The sequence below is a fragment of the Calidris pugnax genome, unplaced genomic scaffold, assembly GCF_001431845.1.
Source record: "Calidris pugnax isolate Ruff unplaced genomic scaffold, ASM143184v1 scaffold237, whole genome shotgun sequence".
Taxonomy (NCBI): Eukaryota; Metazoa; Chordata; class Aves; order Charadriiformes; family Scolopacidae; genus Calidris; species Calidris pugnax.
The window spans coordinates 697,078-723,754 of record NW_015090985.1 but is presented as its reverse complement, the minus strand read 5'-3'; the positions used below and the strand labels follow the sequence as shown (position 1 = coordinate 723,754).

The 26,677-nt window shown below is 49.9% G+C and overlaps 1 long non-coding RNA gene across 1 annotated transcript; it reads left to right on the top strand.

Annotated features, from left to right (window-relative positions):
• Nucleotides 1-379: 379 nt before the first annotated feature.
• LOC106894856 lies at nt 380-26,677 on the top strand. The gene is made up of 4 exons (XR_001413327.1): nt 380-523; nt 867-1,146; nt 25,347-25,417; nt 26,450-26,677. It is a non-coding gene; the product is annotated as an uncharacterized LOC106894856 (long non-coding RNA).

The following is a 26,677-nucleotide window of genomic DNA, read 5'->3' as shown; positions in this document are numbered from 1 at the left end:
TGGAAATGTTTTAATTACCCCGGGTTGAACTGGCAATCAACTAACTTGAGGTAAAGATCACAAGTGGAGACAAAGTCTAAGGGGAATTTTATGCTTGGAGTCAAATTTCAGCAACATTTTTGAAGCAGCTCTGAGTCCCATGGTGTAACAGCCCTCACCAAACCTCCCCAAATCAAACCAGTCCTGATGTACATGGAAAGCAAATCACAGTCACGCAGTTCTAACAGTCTTGTGAGGTGGGTGGACGTGGGGCTTGTAAAAAAATCACCCTAACCACCGAGGTCTTTCTGAGCAGCTTGATAGTCAGAAGACTTCTTTAATGGACTGTAAATCAAAAAATGAATTGTATTTGTTGTTTCTCCAGATTTGCCAGTGAAAGAAGAGCTTGCGTCTGCCTGGCTGCTTTCAGATCCAGTCCTCTTTGCCAGCCAAAGCAGATTCTTCTTGCCTGCTTCCAAGAGGCATGAGCTTAAACAACTGGTCTCAGAGTGGGGTGTTTCTACAGTCTGAGCCATGAAGAGAGGTGATTATTCCTCCCTAATAATTCAGTTTTCCATAAGGAAATTATCACACACAGAGAGGCGTGCACCTTCCTCTGTTCTGCCGCCGTGCGCTGCTAGAAAGATTTATTTCAGTAATAAGGTCTTTGCAGTGAAACTTAACAAAAATGAGGGGGCAAGTTTATTAATTATATATTTTACAGTTAATGAAAGATAATATTTAACAGAAGTAATTGCAGGCATCTGCCTTGATAGCACAATTCATTTTCAGTAATAAACGGTTTGTGTGTCCCTTTGTTGGACTGATCAGTTACAGAGACAAATCCTGCCTCGTGCTGAGCCCCTCTCATCTCTCTTCATTTGCAGGAGATGAAGTCTTCTCCTCTTCGGTGTATATGGAAGAGACTGGAGCTGAGCTGCTGTCTCCGTACCAGTAAAACTACAGTGAAATCTGAATTCTTTGTTCATGTTTCATCGCTCGCTTTGAGGAAAACAGTGATGATGAGATCAGACATCAGCCTCGGGGGGAGCGTCGGTACCACCCACCCCACTGCAATCAGCGTCTGGTTCTCTCCATTCCTGTCTGTCCCTGGCAGTGCTGCTGCAGGCTCCCCTGGGCAGAGCAGTCTTGTTCTACAGCACTCAGGTATTTCACCCCTCGAGCTGCTTCCAAGCAGCCTCTTCCATTTCTGCTGAAGTATCATGTAGGAGTACTTGTCACTCATCTCAGCTTGCATTCAAGCTGTTTTCCTGCTTGGTCATGGATATACATTAGCTCTCCATGTAGTGACTTGACAGGTTGTCAGAGCATATGCCCCTTTAGTATTGATACAAAGGGTCACTGGGTGTCATCTTGTGTGCTCTGACATTTGTAGAGTGGGAAAGTTGTGGTTTCACTGATCATTCTTCTACGCTCCTAACACCTCTCAGGCAGGTTGGTAGGTTGTACCTCATGTAGGTGTCCATCTCCCATTATCTCTCTGCTACCTGAGGTACACCACAGAGCCTGTGACACACGGTTGAGTGATTTTTATTCCATCCACTTGAGGGAAGTATCTTACAACATTTTGCACTGGTCCACTGCCATTGACTCATGCCACCTATTTCTGAAATGCAGCCAACAAGGTAAGAGAAGATCCAGAAAACTTAACAGCATCCAGATCAATTCAGGGCAGGAAGTAAAACCAAAAGTTGTTTCAAACCTTGTGAACAGACAAAGCCAGCACGCCCGCTGAATACGGAGCCATCCTGTGGGACACTCCTTACTTCTCTCGGGTTTTTTTGTTCTTTAAAAACTGTTGGTGCAGTTGGTGGGTTCTCCCCGTGGCGTTCACTGCAAATGAACTGTGACAGGTGAAGTCATTAGCTGTAATTGCTATGCACACCTCCAGACAACAGTCCTTCAGACCTAAGAGGTTGATGGGAGCTTTTCAAGGAGGTGTTTATCTAATGGCAAGCCACAGGGATCAGGGTTAGGTCCAGTCTTCTTTAGTGTCTTCATTAATGAACTGAAAGAGATGTAAACAACATGTTAATGGCATCTAGGATGAAACGAAGAGAGGACAATGCAAAGGGCCAGGGGAGGTTACTGGTGCCAGTCCACCAGAAATGAGTAGGACTGGGTTGTATCTGCCATGGGCTTTCTGTCTGCTTCACATTGGCCTGATTTTGGCAGTAAAATGCAGAGACTTGGGGTTGAGTCCGGGCAACCAACCAGGTTGGGGATTTGTTACGTTTGTTAAGTTACAGTGTTGGCTACCCTGCTTTAAAACACAGGTTTTCTGCAGACCCATCTTGTAAATATTTAAATGCCTGAGTAGCGGAACCAGCGAGTCTGGGTGGAGGTTTGTGAGCTGGAGGGAAGCAGGAGAGTGCGTGAGGTGCATGTCTCTTTCTCACGTGTCTGCACTCGCGTGTGCACGTCTTCCAATACCTGCCAGAGAGATTTTCATCCAGAGAGCTCTGACAGCCTTTCAGGCATCAATCACACCAGCTCCACCACAGCCCTGCAAGGTCAGGAAGTGTTAGAGATGGTGGGGGGGGGAGTCTGTGTCTCTGCGTGGCTCCTCAAAGCAACGACTTGTGCCTGGAAAAGAGAGGTGAACAGAGGACTAGTGACTCCTGCAAGCGTGTGCCTTTGCTGCAATCAGAGCTTTCCTGATTCCAGGGATGGGAGCCAGGTCCCCTGAACCCCCGTTCTCTGCCTTGACCACTAGAAACACTTCCTCCCCACAGAAACCTCACCGTGAAACCACCCGCAGGAGAAAGGCTTTGTTGTTTGGCAGGGAGAGCACGGGCTCTGCTCTACCCAATCCGCAGGCGCATTTTTGGGGTTGCGTGTTTACTAAAATCTTGGCTTTGCTGGTCTGGAGAGAATAAAAGTTGATTGTTCAGCAGCCAGAGCTCGGCGTCTCCCTGCCTGTACGTGTAAATATCTCCGTGCAGCCATACCAGGCCATAGGGGATGTTTGTGGGGCCGCAGCCTGCTTGCATTAGAAGCCTTGTCTCTCGGCTGTGGTAAACACGGCTCTTGTTACCTGTTCTTGTGAAGTTTTTCTGGCTTCTCCTATCCTTTACTTGGCCACTTTGGCTTCAGGGCCTCGTGATAGCTGGATTGATTGATTTATTTAATAATGAAACTTAAAGAAGTGGTTGTTTCCCAGATTGCTCGGTTCCAGGCAGTGGCTGTCTCTGAGGAGCCAGGTCATGATGGGGTTAGTGTGGAGGGAAGCAGGGCTGCTTGGTGAGCCTCAGCACCACCAACCCCACCGTTCCTTCTGCCTCTCAGCCTTCTCCCAGTAACCCCCCTCCTCCTGAACTGGCAGGAAAGTTTACGATGCTGTGCAGGCTGTCCAGACCTTGCCAGTTCCCTCTCTCAGGATGTGGCAGGGATCGTATAAAAGAGAATTCACAGCCCAAGTCTACAAGCAGGACCATATGACAGTAGAGAGAAGATGACAGAAGACAAGGAGTAGTCCTTCCATCCATTATTTCTCCTGTGCAGGTCCCTGCGAGGTGTCACAGCATGTGACTGCTGTCTCTCACTGCTCCATGGGCCCATCTCTGAGTGTGGCTGCTCAGCACATGGAGCATCTCCCCAAACCCAGGTTTGGCTGTGCAGATCTGGGCTTGTGGGGCAGAACAAAGCCCCCCTGCCTGGCGCTGCTGGTGTGTTCTGACCCATTGGGAGTCCAGCATGAGAGTCTCATGGATTGCTCGTGCCCATCTCCAAGGCAGCACAGCACCCAGTACTGAGACTGTGCAAGGAGAACCGTAATGGGAGAGAACTGAGCATCGTGGGGAGAAGGGACAGGCAGTGAGCAGGCAGCAAAGGGAAGTGGGGATGCTTATGGGAGCAAACTCTTGATTGGAGAGATCAGGAAGGAGGAAAAGACCTCACTGGCCAAAGTAAAGGGAAAGACTGGGTGAGGCTGGAGAGCTTCAGGGGCCTTATCCCATTTTCTATAAGGGACAATGCCATCTTCCCCATAGGGGTTAGTTAGCAGTGTTATCTCGTTACTTGCATGGCTGGGAAGCAACCACGCGCTTTTGGATGATGGATTAGTTGTTTTAAAACAAAAGTCAGGGGTCTGTGCTCTGGATCCCTGAGGCACCTGCTGGTCCCAATCTGAAGGCAATGAACTCCTGGCAGGAGCCACCCCCACCACCAGCTTCACACGTGGTACCGACAGGTCTAATGGGTGATTTTGCTGCTTTAGGATACTTGATTTTGTTCAACTCCCTAAAATCTTGAGTTAGGTGATATCTGCATGAGAGCACTGCTTGGAGCAGAAGTCAATCAAACTGGTTCCTCACTGATGCTTCCCTGCCTCTTGATGGGTAACAAAACCTGCTTCCCAGTCACGCTCTGACCTTGGTTTTGCAGAGTGTTCAGGTGCATCTTAAAGACTTTGTGTTTCAAGAGGCAGGAGTTTGTCACAGCTGCAGCTCCGTCCCTCGGGTGGTGCCTTTCCCTGAAGGTCTGTCCCTGCCTTCAAGAGGAAGTCTGTATCTTCACCGTGTTTCTGCCCATAGAGCTGATAACGCGGAGATTGTTTTACGCAGCAGCAGCGGAATGAAGAAAGCAGAGGCGATCAGCATCCAAAATAATTATGTTTATCATCTATAATCATCACACGTGGTCTAGCTGCACATAAACACTTCTAGCAGGCTGCTTTCAGGAGCACAGAATGCAGGCAGTGTCATTAGAGGATTCACTGATTATTTAAAAGAATACTAGGCAGCCGCCGAGCAGCGCAGCGGGGCATTCTCTGGACTGCAAGAGCACCTATTTATTATATATGTGGAAAACAAAGGCATATCCAGTACTGAGCCCATCTCTGGGTGTTATTGGTGTTTCCAGAGTCAGGCTATGGAAATAACAACTCAGCCCCTTTCTGACTGATCCCGGGGATTTGGAAGGTATAATCTGAAGGAGCCTACAGCTGCTCCAACCCCTCTCCACGGAAGGGATTATTCCAAGGGAAGTCTCTGATGTTTCCTCTTGTGACTCTGTCTGCTCCTCCCTATTTTCATGCCAGTCCTGAAATACATAACCCTGAACAAGGATTTTAGGACTGAGTTCCCCTCTGGCAGAACTACCCCTCCTCACATTGCAGCACGGTCTGAGGGCGCTGGGCAGAAACGTCTGAGCAAATTCAACTGATCTCAGTTCAGAAAAGGCCCCTGAAAACATTTGCAATCAATGAAACCCAACATTCTTCAACCCGTATCCTCGCAGCTCAGCCCTCTCTCTCCTTGTGCTGCCCTGGTAGGGAGAGCCAAGTTTCGGAGCGAGGAAGAAAGGGCCAAAGAAAGTCTTGGCTAAAATGAGTACAGTCAATTGCTGCTTTTAGCCCTTTGGTGGAAGGTGTTAGTAACAGGCTGCTTGGAAGTAACAGTCTCCAAGCTGAGAGCACAGGAAGAGTTAAAGCCGGATTTGTATGTGTAGTGGAATTAGTTGGAATCCCATCAAAAGCGTGTGACACTTCATCTCTTCAGCAAAACATCTGAGATACTGCACGTTTACTTACTCTGATGTTCCGGCTTAGAAAGTGGCTTTCTAAAACCCTTGTTTTCCGTGATGATCTCCAGATGAGGATGTAAAACCCCTCTTTTCAGGACGCAAGTCCTGAGGTGTCTCTGTGTGTAGAGGAGGGGTATTTCTCATCCTCTCAGTATCTGTCAATGGGAACTGGTGTTTCTCCTGCACACACCACCCCACTGCCAAGAGCTCTGCTTTAGCAAGGCTCTTATGAACTACTTTCAAACCTGGAAGGGTTTTTTTAGAGCCAAACATTGATGTAAGTGCATTCTTACTGAAATTCAAATGCAAACCGATCAGCATTTCATGCCAGCACTTCAATTTTCCTGCAGTTTGTTGTTTTTTCCAGGGGCACCCTCTCCTTCTGGCTTATCTGCAAGACTGTGGGAATGCTGTCAAGACAGGAGCCGTTCTCCTGTATCTGAAGGGCAACCAGCTTAGGGACTGAGCCAAATACTCTGTTGTGTGGGTATATCTCATGCCAGGGAGCCGAGGGGGAGAGCTGAGCTCCATGGTGTGTCAGAAGAGCCCTGCTGTTGACTGTGCAAGTGAGATTCTGCCTGCTGTGGCAGGGACATATCCTGCAATCACAGGCTAATGCTGGGTGAAAGGAGCCCCAGGAAGTCTTCAGCTCCAAGCACAGCCAGCTTCAAAGTGAGATCCAGACCAACTGGACCTCATCCAGTCAGGTTTTATATATCTTCAAGAACAGGGATTCTATTGCCTCTCCAGGCCCCTGTCCAGGATAATTGGGGGTTTCCTGGAGCTGAGTGCTCAGTAGCCGAGTGTGAAATCTTTTCCAAAATCTTTGCCCTTTTCTGTGCCCCAGGAGACAGAGGGAGGCCAGAACACATCTTGTTTCCTTTGACAGCGTCCAGCCAAACTGATTGGATCTTGGAAGGGCAAGAATATATAAGCAATGCATTTATTTCTAGGTTTTCCTTCCTTGTTATCCCAAGTCCTCCTCTTATTTGTAGCTTCTGCCCAAAGGATAGTCCTGGTTGTCCTCTGTGTGCCCTCTGGCAGTCTGGCTGTACTGCACAGGAATGTACTTAGAGTCATGCAGATACCGTGCCTCCTACTCTGTTCTTGGTTTTGGGATGCAGTGGAGTTAAGCACAGCCACAAAGCCTTGCTAGGACAGGTTCTGCTTGCAAACCAGGTTTATCACTAACTTAACACTCACTGGACTTCCCCTCTGCTCTTAAAGCTCCTCCAGCCTCTTCCTTGAACTTTTCCAAGTGCAGAAAGGATAATGTGTGCTCCCATCCCAGGGTGTACATAGGGTGGTCGTTCTGTTACTGGCACAGAGGGCTTGGGGCCAGTCTGGACCATTAGATCCCCTGGAAGGAATACGAGACTATGGGTGTCAACCAGAGGCTTCTGTTGTAGCTGTGGAGCCTGCAGCAGTGAAGGTGAAGAAGCCTTAGAAAGCAGTGACCCTGGGTGGTAGCGGAGTTGCTTTGATGCTGTGTTTTGCATTGATGAGTAGTAGAGTTGTGTTCTGAAACAGATTTTGGTGGGGGGATCTCCTTGGCTGGGGGTGAAGGCTGTAGGTCACCCCTGCAGGGCTGAAGGCTGCTGCTTGGTGGAATGGGGAAGTTCTGGAGCCGTGGGGCAAAACCTCTGGACCTTTATTGCCTCAACTCAACCAGTCTAGGAAGCAAATGGGACCTGGATAGTGAGGGACTTGAATGTCACTCCTGTGGTCCTTCAGGGTTAAAAATAGAAGAGAAGAGGAAGATGCTGAACCAATGATGCAGCTGAGGGAGCTGCTGTGGTAGAGCCTCAGCATGAGAGCTGCGAAACGGAGCTTTGCAGTCTGGAACTATACAAGGTAAAAGGAGGGGTCTTGTCCCAGAGAGCTCCCTACCAAAGTGTGAGACCGGTGGAGGTGAACAGAGGAGCAGTGAAGTGACGCTGACTCTGATCTTGGCACTGTGCTGTCAAACTTCCTGTAGGAATCAGAACGAAGGAAGAGTTTGAAGAAGACAAGTAAGGAGCTTTGTGGGTGTTTTTTTTCCCTTCTGGAAGCATGAATAAAGAAAAGCACGACAGTGCTTCCTTGCAAATCTGGTGGGTGGACTGGTGCTATGAGCTGATAGAAGATGGGGGCTGATTCCTTCATAATGAATGAAAGATGACAGATGGGGAACAGCAAGGAAAGGCCTTCAGCACTAGTATAATTAACTTACTTCTGAGAACATTGGGATGGGCTTGTTTCCTGGTATGAAAGAGAAAAGAGAGGCTATTTGACTGAGAGTAATGGAATAATGGGAATTGTGGAGGTGAATTTGGTTGGTCCTCTGTTCCTGAGACACTTGAAGCAAAGACCCTGTACCAGCCTGAAGAGCAGAGAGAGAGGATGGACTCCCTGGTCTGAGAGAGGTTGGCCACATGGAGCTGGTCTACGTGCTCCTAGCATCACTAGTGGCCCTGAGCTCTTGTGTTGGAAGAGAAGATGAAGAGCCAATCCCTCTTCAGCCCAATAATGACTTCACACCCCTACTTTCTCCCCACAAGCCTTTTCTCTTGCATGCTAACGAGTCTGAGCCCACTTCATTGTGCTTCCGTAATTGTGCTTTTAATTATGCTCTGTGTCTTTGACCATCTGTTGTGCTCTTTTCAGAATCTGTTCCAGTTCTGATATCCCCTTTGAGATGAAGGGCCCACAAGTGCACGCAGTATCCAAGGTGTGGATGAATCATAGATTTTTCTGTTCTGTTCTTTTTTTTTCTTTCCAAATGATTCATACCACTTGATCTGTTTCTTGATGGTTACCGAGCATTAAGCTGACATTTTCATGGAACTGACAGCTTTATGTGAAAAAATGAGGGCCTACTGAGAGGAGTGAAAATGATGTCTGTTGGAGAGGAAAATCCCAATCCTTTCAAGATCGTTTGGATGGGGAATATCATGGAGTCTGAAGGGAGAGGCTACAGCAGCTCCCAGCATGGAGGCCACCTGGGAGGGAGGCCAGCATGAAGTTGATGGTGTCAGGAAGATGCTGGTAGACAATATATGAGCGAGCATGGCAGACCTCCTCTTCGAGCAAGACTACAGGGGAGAGGAAAATCAAGCCAGGAGAGGGACCTGGATAGGCTCCAGCTTGAATAGAAGAGATGAAAAGAGGCAAAACGAAAGGTTAATGAGCCAGAGAGCTTGTTAGGGAGACAGGGCAACTGCAGGTTTGGGCACAGGATGTACAGCAACATCTGTGAGGGGTTTGCAATAAAGTGGGCTGCACAGAAGGAGCAGCAGCAGCCCTGGCTGCCAAGTTAAACTTGTGGTTCAGATCTTCCTGCTCACCCAGGCCTGGGAGCCCAAGAGGGAAGATTTGGCCTGTTGAGCTTCTTGGAGGGTGAGAGCTGCAAAGAAAGCAAAGCGTTGGGTGGATGAAAGGAACGGGCTTAACGTCCACACATTTGGTGTGTAGGATGGACATAGCTGGAACAGAGGGCTGCCATCTGCAGGAGATTATTTTAGGATAAGGGAATAAAACTGTGGTCTGGGGCAACTGCTGTTGTGGTTCTGGCACCTTTTGGCTGTGTACGGGGCGTCTCTTCCCTTCATAGGGAGAAGCTAAGTCCAGGTGGCCTCCTGTTGGTCATGTCAGCCCTTGCTCTGGCTCCTTCCTCCTGGTGTGCAGGGGTGTTCTGGCCTGTCCCACTGTGGTGTCTCAGGCTCTGATACCCAGGAATACCTCGTTCTCAGCAGGGTGCCCTCTTTCTCTGTGCTCTTTGCCATCCGGAGCTCTGTTATTGACTGGACCTACAAATCCAGCCCTGACATCCAACAGGGTGCCTGCAGCCCAGTGCTGGCTTTGTCTCACCTCCATGCATACTCGCCACGCTGCAATGGTGGCTCTGGTTTGGATTTGTGTGTGGTGACAGTATGGGATGTGAGCACAAAGGGCATTCATAGATGGTGCCAGACTCTTGGTACCATTAGAAAAGTCTTATTCCACCCCAGGCCAAGGAGATCATCCCTTGACCTCTGGCAGCTGCTCCTTGTCTTCTGAGCGTCTTTTAAAGACACCTTGGACTGCCTTGATGTGATTTCCTGATGCCCTTTTTGACCTCCCCTTTTCCCCTGGGCCTGACAACTTGGTGCTTAGAAGTCACCTCACCCATCATCACTGCTCCCTACATGAGTGGTGAAAAGAACCACCTGATGTTTTGCTTGCTGACTGTGTTTCAGCTTTTGGACACCTTTCTTCTCTGGCTTCCTACTGTAGGAAAGAATTGTGGTATTTGACCTCATGGTTCTCAGCCCAGTGAAACTGTCTGTTAGCCAGAAAACAGGAATCTCACATAACTAAAGTAATCAAATCTCGTTCCCATTGACAGGAGAAAATCTCCATTGCCCTCTCCTAGTCCTGTCTGAAAGGGAGAGCAGCTACTGGGATGGAAAAAGAAAATGATGTACAGAAACAAAGTTACCTGGCTGAGATCACATGGGCTCCATGGAAAGTCTAGAATTGCCAAGGATATTAACTGGCAGAACTGTGTTGGTTAGTTACTCAAGAAACATAAGAGAAAACAGAAGTTTCTTTTGGAGCTAAGACAGCAGAGATGATTTGGGAGCCCTGGCTGCTTCATGGAGGGGTTTCAGACTAGATCCTTCTCCATATTCAGTGCCCTGGCTGAGCCCCTGGCCAAATGCCTGTGCCCTGCTCAATCCCCTCCTGACCCCTCCAAACAGGATGTCTTGATGCTTGGCTCATGGCGTGTTCTGGTTTATTTGGGCTGTCCTGTTTTCTAGGCAGAGATACGAGTTGCCAGGTCTGAGGCTCGGGGAGTGCTGTCAACTGTACACTGATGTGCAAGGCCTTTCTCTGTCATCCTTCTACTTCCAGTTTTCTTCTGCAGGGAGGATGGTGAACATAAATAGCTCACCAAATTACTTAAGGGGCTCTCTCTCTTACTCCTGTATTCTGCAGGCAGGTTCCTTTCCAATATAATCCTGTACCTGCAGGGTTAGGTGCCAAGCATCAGTCACGTGAGAGGACTGTAAATGAGGTTCCTTCAAAAACTAGTTCTGTTTTGCTTTAGGCCATAATGGGGAAACTGCTGTGTTTCCATTAAATCCCTTTTGTATCAATCTGTAGAGATCGGCTGTGGGCGAGAGGTGCTGGGATCCCAATGGGCAACTAATTAATTACCAACCCCACATTCTTTATTGGCGATGCAGGGGCCTTCCGGCACCGCCTCTTGATAGTTAATTAGGGTGAAAGCCAAGGAGAGGCTCCGTTTCAGTGGCGATCAGTTAACGTTCCCTCTGGCTTTATTCCTTGCAGACACGTCTTGGCGTTACGAGGGGAAGCCAAGATTGAACATATGGCTGATTGTGGAGCTCTGACCTTCCCAGAATGCCAGTGAACTGGGGCACAGCCAAGCGGCTGGAATTTCCTTCAAGTGCCACTCAAAAGCCTACCTGATGCCATGGAAAGCCTCCCTGTCGTTTCTGGGAGAATAAACCCGTGGGCAAAGTACCAGCAATTGCTACTTGTTCCCTACCTGATGCCATGGAAAGCCTCCCTGTCGTTTCTGGGAGAATAAACCCGTGGGTTTAACCAGCAATTGCTACTTGCTCATGTTATTCACAGAATCACAGCATCACAGAATCTTCTAGGTTGGAAGGGATCTTAAAGATCATCTTGTCCAACCACCAACCTAACTGACAAAAATAGACACCCACACAACAAACAAGGAGCATCATCACTAAACCAGACCTCCCAGCACTACATCAACCCGTCTTTTGAACACCTCCAGGGATGGTGCCTCAACCACCTCCCTGGGCAGCCCCTTCCAATGGCTGAAATGTCTTCAGTTCAATGAAGTTCCAATGTCTGTTCCTTGTTATACAACACGGACAACTAAAAAGCTTTTGGTCGTGCAGTAGAAGACCATCTATGACATCTTCTCGTTCCAATGTCTGTTCCTTGTTATACAACACAGACAACTAAAAAGCTTTTGGTTGTGCAGCAGGAGAAGACCATCTATGACATCTTCTTTGCAGGGCTCCATGCTCAAAGGTGATAGACACCAGTATAGCTCCCTGGATGCTCTCTGAAGGTGGCCTGCATGGCTCTGTGAATCCAGGGAACGCCAAGATAACAGATTGGGCTGCCTGAGGGCACACTTCTACCAGCCACACACCCAGTCTGTTGGGATCTTACCTGTCGTCAAAGGGAAAAACACGTTTGGGGTGAGGTGTGGCCGTTCAGAAACTGTCCAGCCATTGTGGGCGTGAAACCTGTGGCTGGCTGGCCTGAGAGAGACCTTGGATAAGCAAAATGTAACTGCTCACGCTGGCTTGCCAAGATCTGGGTGGGAAAAAACCTTCCTTTGAAGAGGATTTCCCGTCTTCTCCCGAGGAGTCCCCAGCTGCTGAGCTCTCTTTGTTGCCATGGCCTCATGTCTGGGATTTGCTTTTCTCAAGACCTTGAAACCCGTTCCCCTCCCCGGCTCCTTGCGGAGTTTGCTGCAGCCTGTCTCCGGGAATGCAGCTGCTCCCTCCTTCCCTGGAATCTGCTTTGCACAGAAAAGATTTCTACTTTATTTTCCTTTTGCTCTGCGGTGACCTAATTAGTAAACTTTCTGTTGCAGCCTCTTCCTACGGCACTTGCCAAAGAGCTCATCAAAGCCTCCCTGCCCCGACGCTGGGGGAGGCGGATTATTAGTCTCTCTGTGTTCAAGGTTAGAGGAGATGTTTCCTCCTCTTGTGGACTAGCAACTCTTCCAGACAAATCTTTAGCCTCCCCGTTGAAGATCAAAACGGCAGGCGGCTGGGAAGGCCCCAGAGTGATGCTTATCCAAAGGCAGCGCTTTGTTTCCTTTAAGTGACTGTTGGTCCTGCCTCTGATGCACTGAAGATAAACTGGCCTCAGCCCACTGCCTCCCATCCTGGGCCAGGGTGGAGGAGAGCAGCTTCTTTGGGAAGTGGCTGTGGTCACTAGTGACGTGTGGCCTTGTCCCAGGAACCCCGGGGCACCCACCTTCCTCCTGCCCTGCCCAGCAGGAGGCTGGTGGGACCTTTGCTGGACCATCTCTGCCCGTGCCTGCCTGGGTGAGGGGCAGCTCAAAGTTCTTCCAGAGGGTGAGGCTGTGCCGAGTGCTGTGCAAATGTCAGCCTTGGCTTTGGGGAGGGTGATCATCGCAAGGAGAAGGCTTCGGCAGCTGAGGTTGGTCTGTTATTTTGGAAGCTCCTTGGGCTGTGACCCCACCTCATGGAAAGTGTCACCATAGCGAGCTGAGACGTGGGGGAATGGCAGAGGCTGAGCATGTATGATGGGGCTCAGTAACTCCTCTGATCTTTTCTCTTGCCTTTGGCATCTGCTGCTGTGAAGGTGTCTGATGGGTTGTGCAAATGTCAGCCTTGGCTTTGGGGAGGGTGATCATCGCAAGGAGAAGGCTTCGGCAGCTGAGGTTGGTCTGTTATTTTGGAAGCTCCTTGGGCTGTGACCCCACCTCATGGAAAGTGTCACCATAGCGAGCTGAGACGTGGGGGAATGGCAGAGGCTGAGCATGTATGATGGGGCTCAGTAACTCCTCTGATCTTTTCTCTTGCCTTTGGCATCTGCTGCTGTGAAGGTGTCTGATGGGTGGGAACAGGGAGTGTTTCCACAGAGTGGATTTACCAATCATCTGAGATTCCTCCTGGCCCTTGAGGCTGCTCTGGAATATCACGTACTTAATTCTTGGCATAACTGGATCCATTTGGTCTTGGGATGGTCAGAATGTCTGGTCTCCCTCCTACCTTGACAACGTAATCACAGAATCTTCTAGGTTGGAAGGGACCTTAAAGATCATCTTGTCCAACCGTCAACCTCACTGACAAAAATAGACACCCGCACAACAAACAAGGAGCATCATCACTAAACCAGACCTCCCAGCACTACATCAACCCGGCTTTTGAACACCTCCAGGGATGGTGCCTCAACCACCTCCCTGGGCAGCCCATTCCAATGCCTGAGAACCCTTTCAGTGAAAAAATTTTTCCTAATATCCGGCCTGAACCTCCCCTGGCACAACTTGAGGCCATTTCCTCTCGTCCTGTCGCCTGTGACTTGGGAGAAGAGACCGACCCCCACCTCTCTACACCCTCCTTTCAGGGAGTTGTAGAGAGCAATAAGGTCTCCCCTCAGCCTCCTCTTCTCCAGGCTGAATAACCCCAGCTCCCTCAGCCTCTCCTCATAAGACTTATTCTCCAGACCCCTCACCAGCTTTGTCGCCCTTCTCTGGACCCGCTCCAGCACCTCAATGTGTTTTTATGGTAGGGGGCCCAAAACTGGACACAGTACTCAAGGTGAGGCCTCACCAGTGCCGAGTACAGGGGGACAATCACCTCTCGGGTAATGCTCATAAATAGCCATATTCCTCCTGTGCCAGGGAGACTGGTGCACACACTGAGTACCAAAGGCGAACGTAGACAAAACATATCCCTGCTGGCTGTGGTTTCCCAAATATGTGATGTGCTGGAGAGGTGTTGGTGCACAGAGCTGGAGGGATGTGTGAGACAGCAGGAGGGCCTGGTGAAATACCCGTGTCCTGCGCTCAGGTTTCACATGCGTGTGCCTGCGCTGCGTGCGGGGAGCAGCTGCTCCGGCCGGGCTTTGCCGGCGTCCCGGGCGGCTCGGAGCTCTGCAGCAGCAGGAATGCAGCATCCAGGAACAAACCAGCCCCAAATAGGCACGGCCACCCCTCCTGAGGGGTTGTATGAGGGCACTGTGGTGCAGAGCTGCATGTGGGACCAGGACCAACAGTGGATCTGTGCCCCCCTGGCCACCCAGTCACTCCACTCCAGGAGCTCATTTTGAGCAAGGAAAGCAAGGGCAGGGTTTGCAACAAAAAGTGAGGAGAATCACAGGATTGTCTGGGTTGGAAGGGACCTTTCAGATCATCGAGTCCAACCATCAACCTAACACTGACAAAACCCATCACTAAACCATGTCTCTAAGCACTATGTCTGCCTGGCTTTTTAAATACCACGAGGGGTGTGAATCCACCACTTGTCTGGGCAGCCCATTCCAAGGCTTAAGAACCCTTTCAGTGTAAAAATTTTTCCCAATATCCAATCTGAACCTCCCCTGGTGCAACTTGAGGCTGTTTCCTCTTGTCCCATGGCCTGTTCCTTGGGAGAAGAGACCGACCCCCCCTGGCTACACCCTCCTTTCAGGGAGTTGTAGAGAGTGATAAGGTCTCTCCTCAGCCTCCTTTTCTCCAGGCTGAACAATCCCAGTTCCCTGGGGAACTAGAAATGGAGCAGGAAATGTGGGAAGGGTGTTGGAAGTTGCTGTCAGAGCCAAGGGAGACGGATCTGACTTGTGCTGGAGAAGAGATGAGAGGAGCTGAGCAGGGCAGAAGACAGGTCAGGTGGTGAGAGCCATCCCAGCCAGTCCTTACTTGCGCAGCCCTCCCCACTGCCACTTGCTCCCCCACCAACACCATCCCGGGACCTGCAGGGCTCGTGTCCTGCTGTGGTCCTTTGACAGGAGAGAGACCGATCCCCCCTGGCTACACCCTCCTTTTAGTGAGTTGTAGAGAGTGATAAGGTCTCTCCTCAGCCTCCTTTTCTCCAGGCTGAACAATCCCAGTTCCCTGGGGAACTAGAAATGGAGCAGGAAATGTGGGAAGGGTGTTGGAAGTTGCTGTCAGAGCCAAGGGAGACGGATCTGACTTGTGCTGGAGAAGAGATGAGAGGAGCTGAGCAGGGCAGAAGACAGGTCAGGTGGTGAGAGCCATCCCAGCCAGTCCTTACTTGCGCAGCCCTCCCCACTGCCACTTGCTCCCCCACCAACACCATCCCGGGACCTGCAGGGCTCATGTCCTGCTGTGGTCCTTTGACAGGAGAGGAGCACCCTGCTCCCTCCATCAGGCCCTGTGCTGGTGGGGCTGTGTGTATCCACTGCGCCATGGCGGCTGGTACCCAGCACGTGCTTCTGCTCCTCGGCAGCAGCTGCTAAATCCATTTTCTCAGCAGGTGTGTTCCTGCATTCTCTGGAAGAACAGGCTTTTCAGAAGAGAGGGGGTAAAAACACAGGAAAAACTAGGATGGGGGGCAGTGTGGGGGACAGCCAGGAGGAAATAAAGGGAAGTAGAAGACAGAGGGAAAAGGCAGCAAATGACGGGAAGAATTAGAGATGGAGTGTGGAAAGGACTGCGTGTCCCCGGCTGCTGAGAGCGCTCAGCAGATCCTGTGGTGTGTCTGCTTTATTACTGACAGAGTTCTCCCTTCTGTCGGCTTGTTTCCTAATTGCTGGTCTTGTAAACTGCTTGATTTATGGCTCTGTTCATCAGTTCTGGCCCTCGGGTATAACATGCTTTTCCTTCCAGGCTGGGAAGTGAATAACGAATTAACAGCCCGCCTTAGGTTCAATAAGAAGCTGAGCATTCGGGGATCTTTATTGTGATGCACGTGCCAAATCTAACTGCTTAATTTTTACTTCTCATTCATGGAGGGTATTCAACGACTCCTTCCCCAGGGCAGCAGCTGCGTTGTGGATGCGTGGTGCCTTTGAAGTGTCCCACAAGACAAGCCACCAAGGAACGGTTTCGCTGTTGGTTTGCGGAGAGAACTCAATCTGTCTCCTCGCGGCTCGCTCTGAAGCTGACATTGTGTGCCATACGCCTTTGTCTTGGACAAACTTCCTTTCAGTAACAGCCGAGGGATGAAGATCAAGGCAGAGAACAAATGCTCCCGCTGAGCCGGAGCCGTGACCCCTGGTGCGCAAGCAGCCATCGAGCCAAGCCCTGGCTGTCAACCCCATGTTCAGCCCTGAGAAGAGGTTTGTCCTAGACCCTGGAGTAGGGTCCCTAGAGTCAGCGCAGCTTTAATCTTTCACTCTGCCAACTGAGTACCTCTGCTTGCACAGTCCTCCACAGCAATCCAGTGCCTTCCACACAGCTCTCATCCACGTGGCTACGTGGTCGCACCACGATGCACCAGGTTTATGGAGCATCCAGGCCTCAGTACGATAAGGTTTGTCCATCCCTGCCACCCTGGAGGGTTGTGAGGATGGGAGCTCCCTTGGGTTCAGAGCATGTGGTTGTTCTCCTTAACCTGTTCTCAGGACTATGGCCAGGAAGTAACGCCATGTCCATGCAGCAGCTCGGCAGCACCACAGGCACACTGCCGTGGAGACTTCATGAGAAAGAAAGTGCCTGTAAAAGAAAACCTTTGTGAAGGAAGAAAACTCTTGTAAAGAACAAGAGAAACTGCTGCAGAAGCGTGGGGGCTGTTCTGCAAGCATATCCCTCTGCAAGTACTAGCTCAGGGCTTGCAGGTCTCGAGCAGATAAAGTTTAAGCTGACAATTCCCCTCAGGACTTAGCAGCTCTCTGCCACCCTGCCCTTCAGCAGCCTCTTTTAGGATGCTGTTGCTATCTGTGAGCTGCTTCGTGGCTGCAGCAGGTAAATCTGATCTGCCTGGGAGGAGGAGTTCAAGAGAATGGCTTTGTGCCCTCTGCACGCTGCTATAGGAACGGGGGGATTCAACTCTGCATCGCAGGAGGTTGTGAGTGAAGGAGAGAGCTCGGGAAGCCAAGTGGAGCATTAACATAAGGTCTGCAGCCCCTAAGGTGCTGTAAAAACTCAGTTAGAAGGAGAGGTTTAATACACCTGCTTAGCCCTCATCCAGTCCTCATTGTCTGCAGGAGCTCAGCCCACGGGGAGCTCAGCTGGATGGAGCGTCTTCTCTTCCAGGAATCCTACAGCACTGAGAGTTGCTGATGTCTGGTTTTTCTCATAGGGCACATACAGAGAAGCTAAGCAGAATAAACTGCAGTGTTTTCTCAAATCATAGCATTTGACTTCTCACAGGACTTGAGAACCTGTCCAGCCCTTGGACCGGGCTGGGCCCCCAGCTGCACGTATGCCACATCCAACAGGATTGCTCACGTCATCTTCATTTTTACTTAAAATCCGTGAGTTCTTCCCCGACTGCCTCCTTCCAAACAGCCTAGCAAGCCTGGAACAGGACAGCAGACCCTGGAGTGCAAAGCGTGACGATGGGACTGTACCATTCTTCACGTGCCATGGCTGTCGTCATTGGTTCCTCCTGCCTTGTAGTCCAGGATCCAAGAGCACGGGGACAGAAGATCAAAAAAGCCTCTTGCTTGCATTTCACGCGTCCTATCACCGTGCATATTAACTGCTAATTGCTAAACTAATCTGGATATATACTCAAAGTCCAGGTGTTATCACTTACTGATAAGAAGGTTGGAACTGCCTTTGGTTCTGCGTGTGAGCGTGCTCTCACCCGTGCACGCTCCCTGTCGTATTTCCTAAAGTGCATGGCAGGCAAGATGGTTCAGATACAATAAACACAGGAGGTTCAAGGTCCTGGCTGTACCTTGCATCTGGCTGATCAGGCACCTGAGGCTGCGAGCCAGCAGCCCAGATCAAAGGAGCAATGGTCTGGGATCCACGTCGAGGGTGGGCAGAGGAGATGCCTTCACCTTTCCCCTCCTCCTGTGCAAAGGTTGGAGTCATTTCTAAGCTTGGGATCAAATCTCCTCCTTTCTGGATGCTGCTGTGGGTGGCAGCACAGCACAGACAGCTTCTCTTTGGTCACATTCCCACTGCTCACCCTGCACGAGGGGCTTTAAATGGGATCAGAGTGAAGTATTTCTCTTTAAACTCTATATTCACATGGCAAGATCCTCTCTGTCACCTCTGACCTGTTCCTGCCTGGCTGCTGGCACGGATCTAAGCGCTGTGGTGTTCAATCACCTTCCAGACAATTGAACAGGAGCCCTTCCAAATACTGTTGCTTTCCCTCTCCCCTGCCCGGGAGTGGGAATTCTCTCGAGCGGGTCGTAGCCGTGTGTGTAATAATGACTGGATCAGTGAAGGTAGTTCCTGTTGCCTGGATGCAGGTAAAAAAAAAAAAAAAGGCTTCTAGTAGGAAGGGGATATCTTACATCTGAAGATGTGATCAGATGAGCGTCTGTTCCATCTTTAGAATCTTTTTTTTTTTTTAAAGTTACTATATTTCAGCTAAAGGTTACTGCTCTTCTGCTGTCAGGTCTCTTCCTGCAGCTCGAAGTAACTCTGTTCGTGCTTCTGTTCTGCACAGAAAGTAAAGCAGGTTTGTGTGAAAGCCCTGCTGACACGCTCTTCTTGTTCTGAGTGTGACGGTGTCAGGGATCTGACCTTTCCCAGGAGTCTCCTTCCCCGTGCGTGCCCTGTGATCACGGCGGTTGCCCCGTGACACTCCCAGCCTCAGCAGCACTTCTCTCCATCCAGTTGACTGTAGCTGGCATGAAAGGATGGAGTTGGGGCTTTTCTCGGGGGGTGAGCTCTGGGTTCATGTGTAAACCTCAGGAAGAATTTTGATTTTCAGGTCAGAGATCACAACTGGGACTGTCCGCTGGGCAGAAGAGGCTTCTGGACCTTGTACCAGTTGGGCAAAGAGGCTCTCTTCCTAGCGAGTGCCATAACAGCTGGCACCAGGGAGGTGGTTGAGGCCCCATCCCTGGAGGTGTTCAAAAGACGGGTTGATGAAGTGCTGGGAGGTCTGGTTTAGTGATGATGCTCCTTGTTTGTTGTGTGGGTGTCTATTTTTGTCAGTTAGGTTGACGGTTGGACAAGATGATCTTTAAGGTCCCTTCCAACCTAGAAGATTCTGTGATTCTGTGATGTCCCAGCTGTGGGGCTGCTCAGACCAGGCCTGTGTCCTCCTAGGACAGAGGGCAGGCTGGACACATCATTTTGGTGGCTATCAGACACCAAAGACCTGGCCCAAGTGCTCTTCCCCGCTTCTGAGGTTCACGATGAGTTTCATGAATCAGAGAGTGAATTCAGCCTTGAAGGAGGGTGAGGGAATAAGGATTGTCACAGCCTTCCTCAGCAAGCTGCAGTCTCCAGTGACTTTATGGGTCCAGGGTGCCTCTGCCCTGTGGCTTCGTTGTATCATCAACTGCCCTAAAGAGCACAAAGTGAATCCTGCTAAAAATGGCCTCAGCTGAGGTGTGTTTGACACAGGTCTGGATTGGGAATGCTCGTGAGGAGCAAGCTGGGCTGTAGGTGTCTTCTGAAACCTGTGGGGACCACAGATGTGAAATGTGAGACATCAGTAGTACACCTGCTAATTACTAATTTACCCCAAAATGTCCATCCCTCCCACAGAGGGACAAGGAGGCAGAAGCAAAGTGTTTATACACGTTTAGAGTATGGAAAAAGACAACTTGGTTTGACTGAACTGGATTAGGGAGCGATCACAGGCTGATCTGGTGGTCTCAGGGAGTGGGACAGTGACAAGGTGTGAGGAGCAGTCTCAGGAAGATTTGAGCTGTGATTTCTCTGCTTGCCCCACAGCACGCTCTTCCCTTGGCAGCGGCTTGGAGCCTACATCCCTTCTTCCTGCCCACAAGATTGCTTGCAAGCTAGAGGGAGAACCTGGTAGTAGCCCCCCCAAACATCTGGGTGTTTTCCAGATCTCTCCCACTCTCTGTGGCAGCTCTCAACTTGCTTGAAGTCAAGGACATACGTTAGTTCACCCCCACACAGCGCATGAGCTCTGTGGTCTGAGATGTGCTTTGCTTAGGCGGTACGTGCAGGTTACCTGCAGGGTGACAGGAGCCTTCCCTGGCCTTTTTGGTGACAGAAATACTCAGAGAATCATAGAATTCTAGGTTGGAAGGGATCTTTCAGATCATGGAGTCCAACCATCAACCTAACTCTGATAAAACCCATCACTAAACCATGTCTACTATTCTTAGTTCTCTAAACATTTTTTTCTCTTGGTCGCTTTGTTCATTGTTTAGGTGATGGGTGGAAGAAGGACTTTGCCAGCTACACTAAGGAAGTTATTGTTTAGTTGAGGGCTTATTTATTCTTTCGGGGAAGAAGACTGTGTTTGCTTTTGGGGATGTGGCACTGCTGAGCTTGCTCTGAGCATCACGCCTCCAGATCCTTGGATCATCCCTACTGCTGGGCAGGAAGAGCTGCTCTGGCTCTGCGTGGTGCTCAGCTCTCCTCTCTTGATGGCCAGACCACAGAGAAAGCTGGTCAGCTGAAGCCTGGTAAGGTGGAGCTGAGCCTTAGCTCAGGCAGCCCAGGCTCCTGCTTTTAGATCCATGACTCTTGCTTTTAGATCCATGACTCTTGCTTTTAGATCCAAGACTCTGTCCCTAAAGCCACCCAGCCCAGCAGTGGTTCCACTGCTTGCACAGAAGCAAATTCCCAAGTTGTAGCCCTCCTGGCCGACCAAAGCTGGCACGAAAGGGGGGTGTAGAGAGGTGGGGGTCGGTCTCTTTCCTCAAGTCACAGGCGACAGGACAAGAGGAAATGGCCTCAAGTTGCACCAGGGGAGGTTCAGGCTGGATATTAGGAAAAATTTTTTCACTGAAAGGGTTCTCAGGCATTGGAATGGGCTGCCCAGGGAGGGGGTGGAGGCCCCATCCCTGGAGGTGTTCAAAAGACAGGTTGATGTAGTGCTGGGAGGTCTGGTTTAGTGATGATGCTCCTTGTTTGTTGTGTGGGTGTCTATTTTTGTCAGTCAGGTTGACGGTTGGACAAGATGATCTTTAAGGTCCCTTCCAACCTAGAAGATTCTGTGATTCTGTGATTCTGTGAGCCCTGCTGCCTGCAGAGCTGACTGGGGCCATACCACCTCTTCCTGCTGACCAGCCCGGTCTGCAAGGAGACACGAGGCAGAGTGATGTGTGGTGATCCCTTCTCTCTGGTGACCATCCACCAGGTCCTCAGCTCCTGCAGGAAGGCAGTTCTCTCTGGTGACCATCCACCAGGTCCTCATCTCCTGCAGGAATGCAGCACCCTGTGAGCTGCAGGTGGGGAGGAGACAACCCCCTTCCCGACGGGCACCGCTGCCGCAGAGAAGTAAAGTTCTGGCGAGGCAGGCAAAGGGAAAAGGAGGTGACTTTTTTCTCCTTGTTGCTTTGTTCGTTGTTTAGGTGACGGGTGGAAGAAAGCCTTTGGCGGCTGCGTTAAGGAAATTATTGTTTAGTTGAGGGCTTATTTGTTCTTTGGGGGAAGAAGATTGTGTTTGCCTTTGGGGGGGATGTTGTCCAACAGCAGTTCGTTTTAATTAGTTGCTGTTTCTTTACCTTGGCTTCCTTTAACCAGAGAAGAAATTTCTGAAAGGAGAATTTTGCTGCAGGTGGGGAGGAGACAACCCCCTTCCCGACGGGCACCGCTGCCGCAGAGAAGTAAAGTTCTGGCGAGGCAGGCAAAGGGAAAAGGAGGTGACTTTTTTCTCCTTGTTGCTTTGTTCGTTGTTTAGGTGACGGGTGGAAGAAAGCCTTTGGCGGCTGCGTTAAGGAAATTATTGTTTAGTTGAGGGCTTATTTGTTCTTTGGGGGAAGAAGATTGTGTTTGCCTTTGGGGGGGATGTTGTCCAACAGCAGTTCGTTTTAATTAGTTGCTGTTTCTTTACCTTGGCTTCCTTTAACCAGAGAAGAAATTTCTGAAAGGAGAATTTTAAAAAGAGAGGGAGAAAAACAAACAAAACCAAACAAAACAAAACAAATCCTGGATTGGGATGAGATCTGGGATCTGCGCTTCCAGCTTGTCCCTGCTGTGTACCCACTTAACAAGAAAAACTTTCACCCAGGGACATCCTCTGCCTCATTGCTTTCCCTCTCCTCCTGGCCTCTCCCTTCACTGCAGGGAAGGAAGGAACGGCTGCGTTAAGGAAATTATTGTTTAGTTGAGGGCTTATTTGTTCTTTGGGGGAAGAAGATTGTGTTTGCCTTTGGGGGGGATGTTGTCCAACAGCAGTTCGTTTTAATTAGTTGCTGTTTCTTTACCTTGGCTTCCTTTAACCAGAGAAGAAATTTCTGAAAGGAGAATTTTAAAAAGAGAGGGAGAAAAACAAACAAAACCAAACAAAACAAAACAAATCCTGGATTGGGATGAGATCTGGGATCTGCGCTTCCAGCTTGTCCCTGCTGTGTACCCACTTAACAAGAAAAACTTTCACCCAGGGACATCCTCTGCCTCATTGCTTTCCCTCTCCTCCTGGCCTCTCCCTTCACTGCAGGGAAGGAAGGAAGGAACTCTCTGTATCTCAGTGGTGGGATTAATGGCAATATGGAGATGAGCTGAATGTATAATGGCCCATTTCCCAGGAGAAGGGGTCTGTACCAGCAGCAGTTTGGCCCAGATGTCTGTGAGGGCTGTATCCTTTTCTCTTTTACCAGCACACCCAGGAGTTTTTTTCTTTGACTTTTTCTGCCCTTGCTGTTGAGTGGAATGAGGAGCTCCCTGAGCTGAGGAGCAGGGCAGGCTGCTGAGCAGAGGGATGTGTCACGTAACTGGCTATTGCTGCGAGGGTATTTAGGCACCTGTTTGTCTGACTTTACTGAGAATTAGGCATTAAATAGGAGTCCAGGATCTTTCTCTCCCCTCACTTCATATTAGAAATAGTGTGACCAGCAGAAGTAGGGAGGTGAGTGTGCCCCTGTACTCAGCACTGGGGAGGCCACACCTGGAGTATTGTGTCCAGTTTTGGGCACCTCAATCCAAGAGAGATCTGGAGGTGCTGGAGCGAGTGCAGAGGAGGGCAACGAAGCTGGTGAGGGGGCTGGAAAACAAATCGTATGAGGAGCGGCTGAGGGAGCTGGGGCTGTTTAGTGTGAGGAAGAGGAGGCTGAGGGGAGACCTCATCACTCTCTACAACTACTTGAAAGGACACTGTAGAGAGGTTGGTGCTGGGCTCTTCTCACAGGTAATTAACAATAGAACGAGAGGGAACGGCTTCAAGCTCCAACAGGGGAGGTTTAGATTGAACATTAGGAAGGAATTTTTCACCGAAAGAGTGGTCGGGCATTGGAACAGGCTGCCCAGGGAGGGGGGGGAGTCCCCATCCCTGGCTGTGTTTAAGGGCCGTTTAGATGCAGTGCTGAGGGACATGGTGTAGGGGAGGACTTTGGAGAGTAGGGGAGATGGTTGGACTCGATGATCCCAAGGGTCTCTTCCAACCTCAATGATGCTATGATTCTATATCCATCCTCTTTTATATCCATTTTCCTCTCTCGCAGCCCCACGGGGAAGGAGCAGGAGGAGGATTCCCCTCTCTGTTCTCCATGTCTCCAGATGGCAGCTGCCCACGAGGCTGGGGTGGCACTGGGGGCCCTTTTGGCTCTGGCTCTGCCTTGTCACCGCTTCTTCCCCCTGAGCTGGAAGGTGACAACAGCTGGAGAGCAGGGACAGGCAGCTGGGGTTTGGCAAGTCATAGGGTCAGGGCAGGGTTTGCTTTTGTGCAGGCCATAAGGAAAGGAGCTGTCCTGCTACAAAGAGAGTTTGGGTTTGCTTTTGTGCAGGCCATAAGGAAAGCTGTCCTGCTACAAAGAGAGTTAAAAACGTCTCCATTCAAGCACTCCTGGCTGCCCGGAGCTCCCCAGACCCTATTTTCAGGCTGACGGCACTTGCTGGCAGCCTGTTGCCCTCGGAGCAGAGCTGGTGCCTTCTGTCTCCTCTGTTCTCTCCGAGGGCACCTCCCCGCTGTTCGGGGCTGAGTGAGCCGGGGGTCACCCCCACTTCAAGCCTTTTTCTTTCCCCTTCCCTTTCCAGCTCCTTAAACAACAAAGGTGTTGAGGGAATTTATACCTCTGCCTGGTAACCAGACAGATCACTGAGACGCTGTCACGGTTTTGTGAGGGCTCCATAGATTTTTATTGCTTTTCAGTCCTTGGGTTCCCAACCTTCCTTTGGCTTGTAAATTGCCCACAAAATGCAGACACAGCTCCTATTCTGTGTGTTCCTTTGATGATTTTATTTATATCTCTTGCTTTGTCTTGTCTTTTATTACGGGGAGACTGCAATTAATTATTATCCCATCAGCTTCTATTTAGCCTGACAGTACAATGCAACACGCAGTGGCCAACCTTTCCCTGCCTCTGTGTGCGCGAGCGGGCAGCTATTCTCCAGAAGAACAAAGGCTCTGGCAGCTTTAGAAAGGGACGTGCTGCTAAAGGGCAGCTTGAGAGAGTTCAATAGCACCAGCAGAGCACAGTGGTGATATGGCTAAAGTGACCGGGCATCCCAATTTAGTTGTGATGCTCCCGATTTTTATCTTCTCACCCAAAGTGTGTTTTGGACTGTCACTCTTCAAGTGAGCGGAGGCTTGTGGTTAGAGCAGGGGCTCGAGTGTGTTTTGCCCACATCTCTGATTGACCAGACCTTTTCATGTCTTACCCCCGCCCTCTATGAAATAGAAATTGCACCTGTGAGATATGTAAAACAGTCCCTGCTTGGTTCAGCGTGAGCAAAGCCTCAGAGGGAAGGCAGGAGGGACACCTGAGCGATCACAAATACTGGAGGAACTGGCAGTGTCTGAGCAAGAGGCAACTTAGAGGACACCGGGTGATGCTCTGGCAGAGAGGGAGGGACAGATCTGTTATTTCCATCCTCAAGGGAGCAGGAGGGCAAGAATGGACTTAATGTCCAATGAGAGATGTTCACTGTATACGCTGGGAAAGAATAGTAATGGTGTGAGCAGATTTCCTGGGCTGGAGAGGGAGAGTCTCCAGCGCGGGAGCTTCTTAGGAGCAGTTTTGGGTACGTGTCTGGTTTGTTCTGTGAGTGTATGTATCAGAAAGGGGTGCTTCCAGACACAAACCTGTCGAAATAATAATGACTGAAGGCCTCAAGTACAAGTGTGTGTTAGACGGGGAAATTGTAATTTCAGGACTCGTTTCCTATCCAGTCTTTGACACTGGGCTCTGTGCAGGGAATATTAGTTTTCTCTTCTGGCCATTCTGTCACCAGAAAACCCCCAGAGCTGTTTTCACTCTTTCCTTTTTCTTAAAAAAAAACACTTTTGTTTGCCCTACAGGCCCATGGATGGCGCGTTGCTGAGCAGTGCTGGTGAGGAGATAAAGATGCTTTGACAAGGTCCAGTGCTGGGTGAGTGGAAGCTGCTGTTAAACCAAATGTTTGTTCACTCCTGCTTATTTCTCTCCTTGTCTCATCTGTTCATTTACACCTGATCTTGGCAGCCTTTGGCAGTGTAGCTCTCAGTCTGTCCTGCCCAGACCTGCTAACGATAATGATAATGATTATGAAAATGTCCATGTGGTCCTTCTACACCAGTGTCCTCTCCTCTTCTCCCCGGCAGAGCCCACTCCATGCTTCAGAAAAAGCTGCAAGTTTGGGCTATGACACCATAAATTCAGAGTGATGTTTCTCGCTCCTGTCCTCCTCACATGACATGTGCTCACTAGCCCACATGGCTACCAGCCATTAGCTGGTTTAAGTTCTTCAGTCCAAGCAAACGTAGCTGTGGGGCTCCATGGGAAATGAAGGGCATGTCTGGACGGGGAGGACAGACTGGGCTGGCTCTGCCACCACCACTGCTGGAATGGAAGGGCCAGGAACTGCAGGGCTGAGATGCTGAGTTGGCTGATAGAAAACTGGCTCAAGTTTAGGACTGTCTAGGTTCACTCCACTTCATTTAGCCTTTCTGAGAGAGCAGATTCACTGGCTTGGGTGTGGTTCTGCTGAGAGCAAGGTGGGTTGGTCTTCCAACCCCATCCTGTGCTGTGAGGACTGAGCTCTGCATTGCTTCAGGTCTCTCTCTCCCTTGCTTAGAAGATGAAGCTAAAGGTAAGAGCGTAACTCGATGGCTGATCCTACATCTCCCGTTCCAAAACCTCCATTAGGTGGTCAAGCCAGTTCTTCTTCCACCTCCACCCCACCTGCATCCCAGCTGCATTTCTACTGAATCTGTGATTACTGTGATAAAATTGCAACTCAATTCTGTCAGCTCTGAAGCATGAACTGTGAGGGTTGGTCTTTGCATCAGACGTGTAATTACCTGTCTACAAAACTATCAAAATGTACAAGGAGAAAAAAGAGGGAAAAGCAAGACCTCTGTCAAATGAGAGAAAAGCTATAATTTTCCCCATTTTTTTTTTGTTTGTTTTCCTCCATTCACAGCAGTATGTAGATATGCTTAATCCAGCCAGGAACCTGCTCCAGAGATCACTAAGCTGCCTTGTCACTACTGACCCCCCAGTCTGTGTGAGGACGTAGGACTTAATGTTTGAAACCCCTGGAAAAACTCTCGAATCTGCAAGATCTCAGAAACAGGAAAATCTGTTTTCCTGCATAAGAAGAAGGGCTTTTTGTGGTGACTGAATACCGTACATACATCAGAATGGCAGT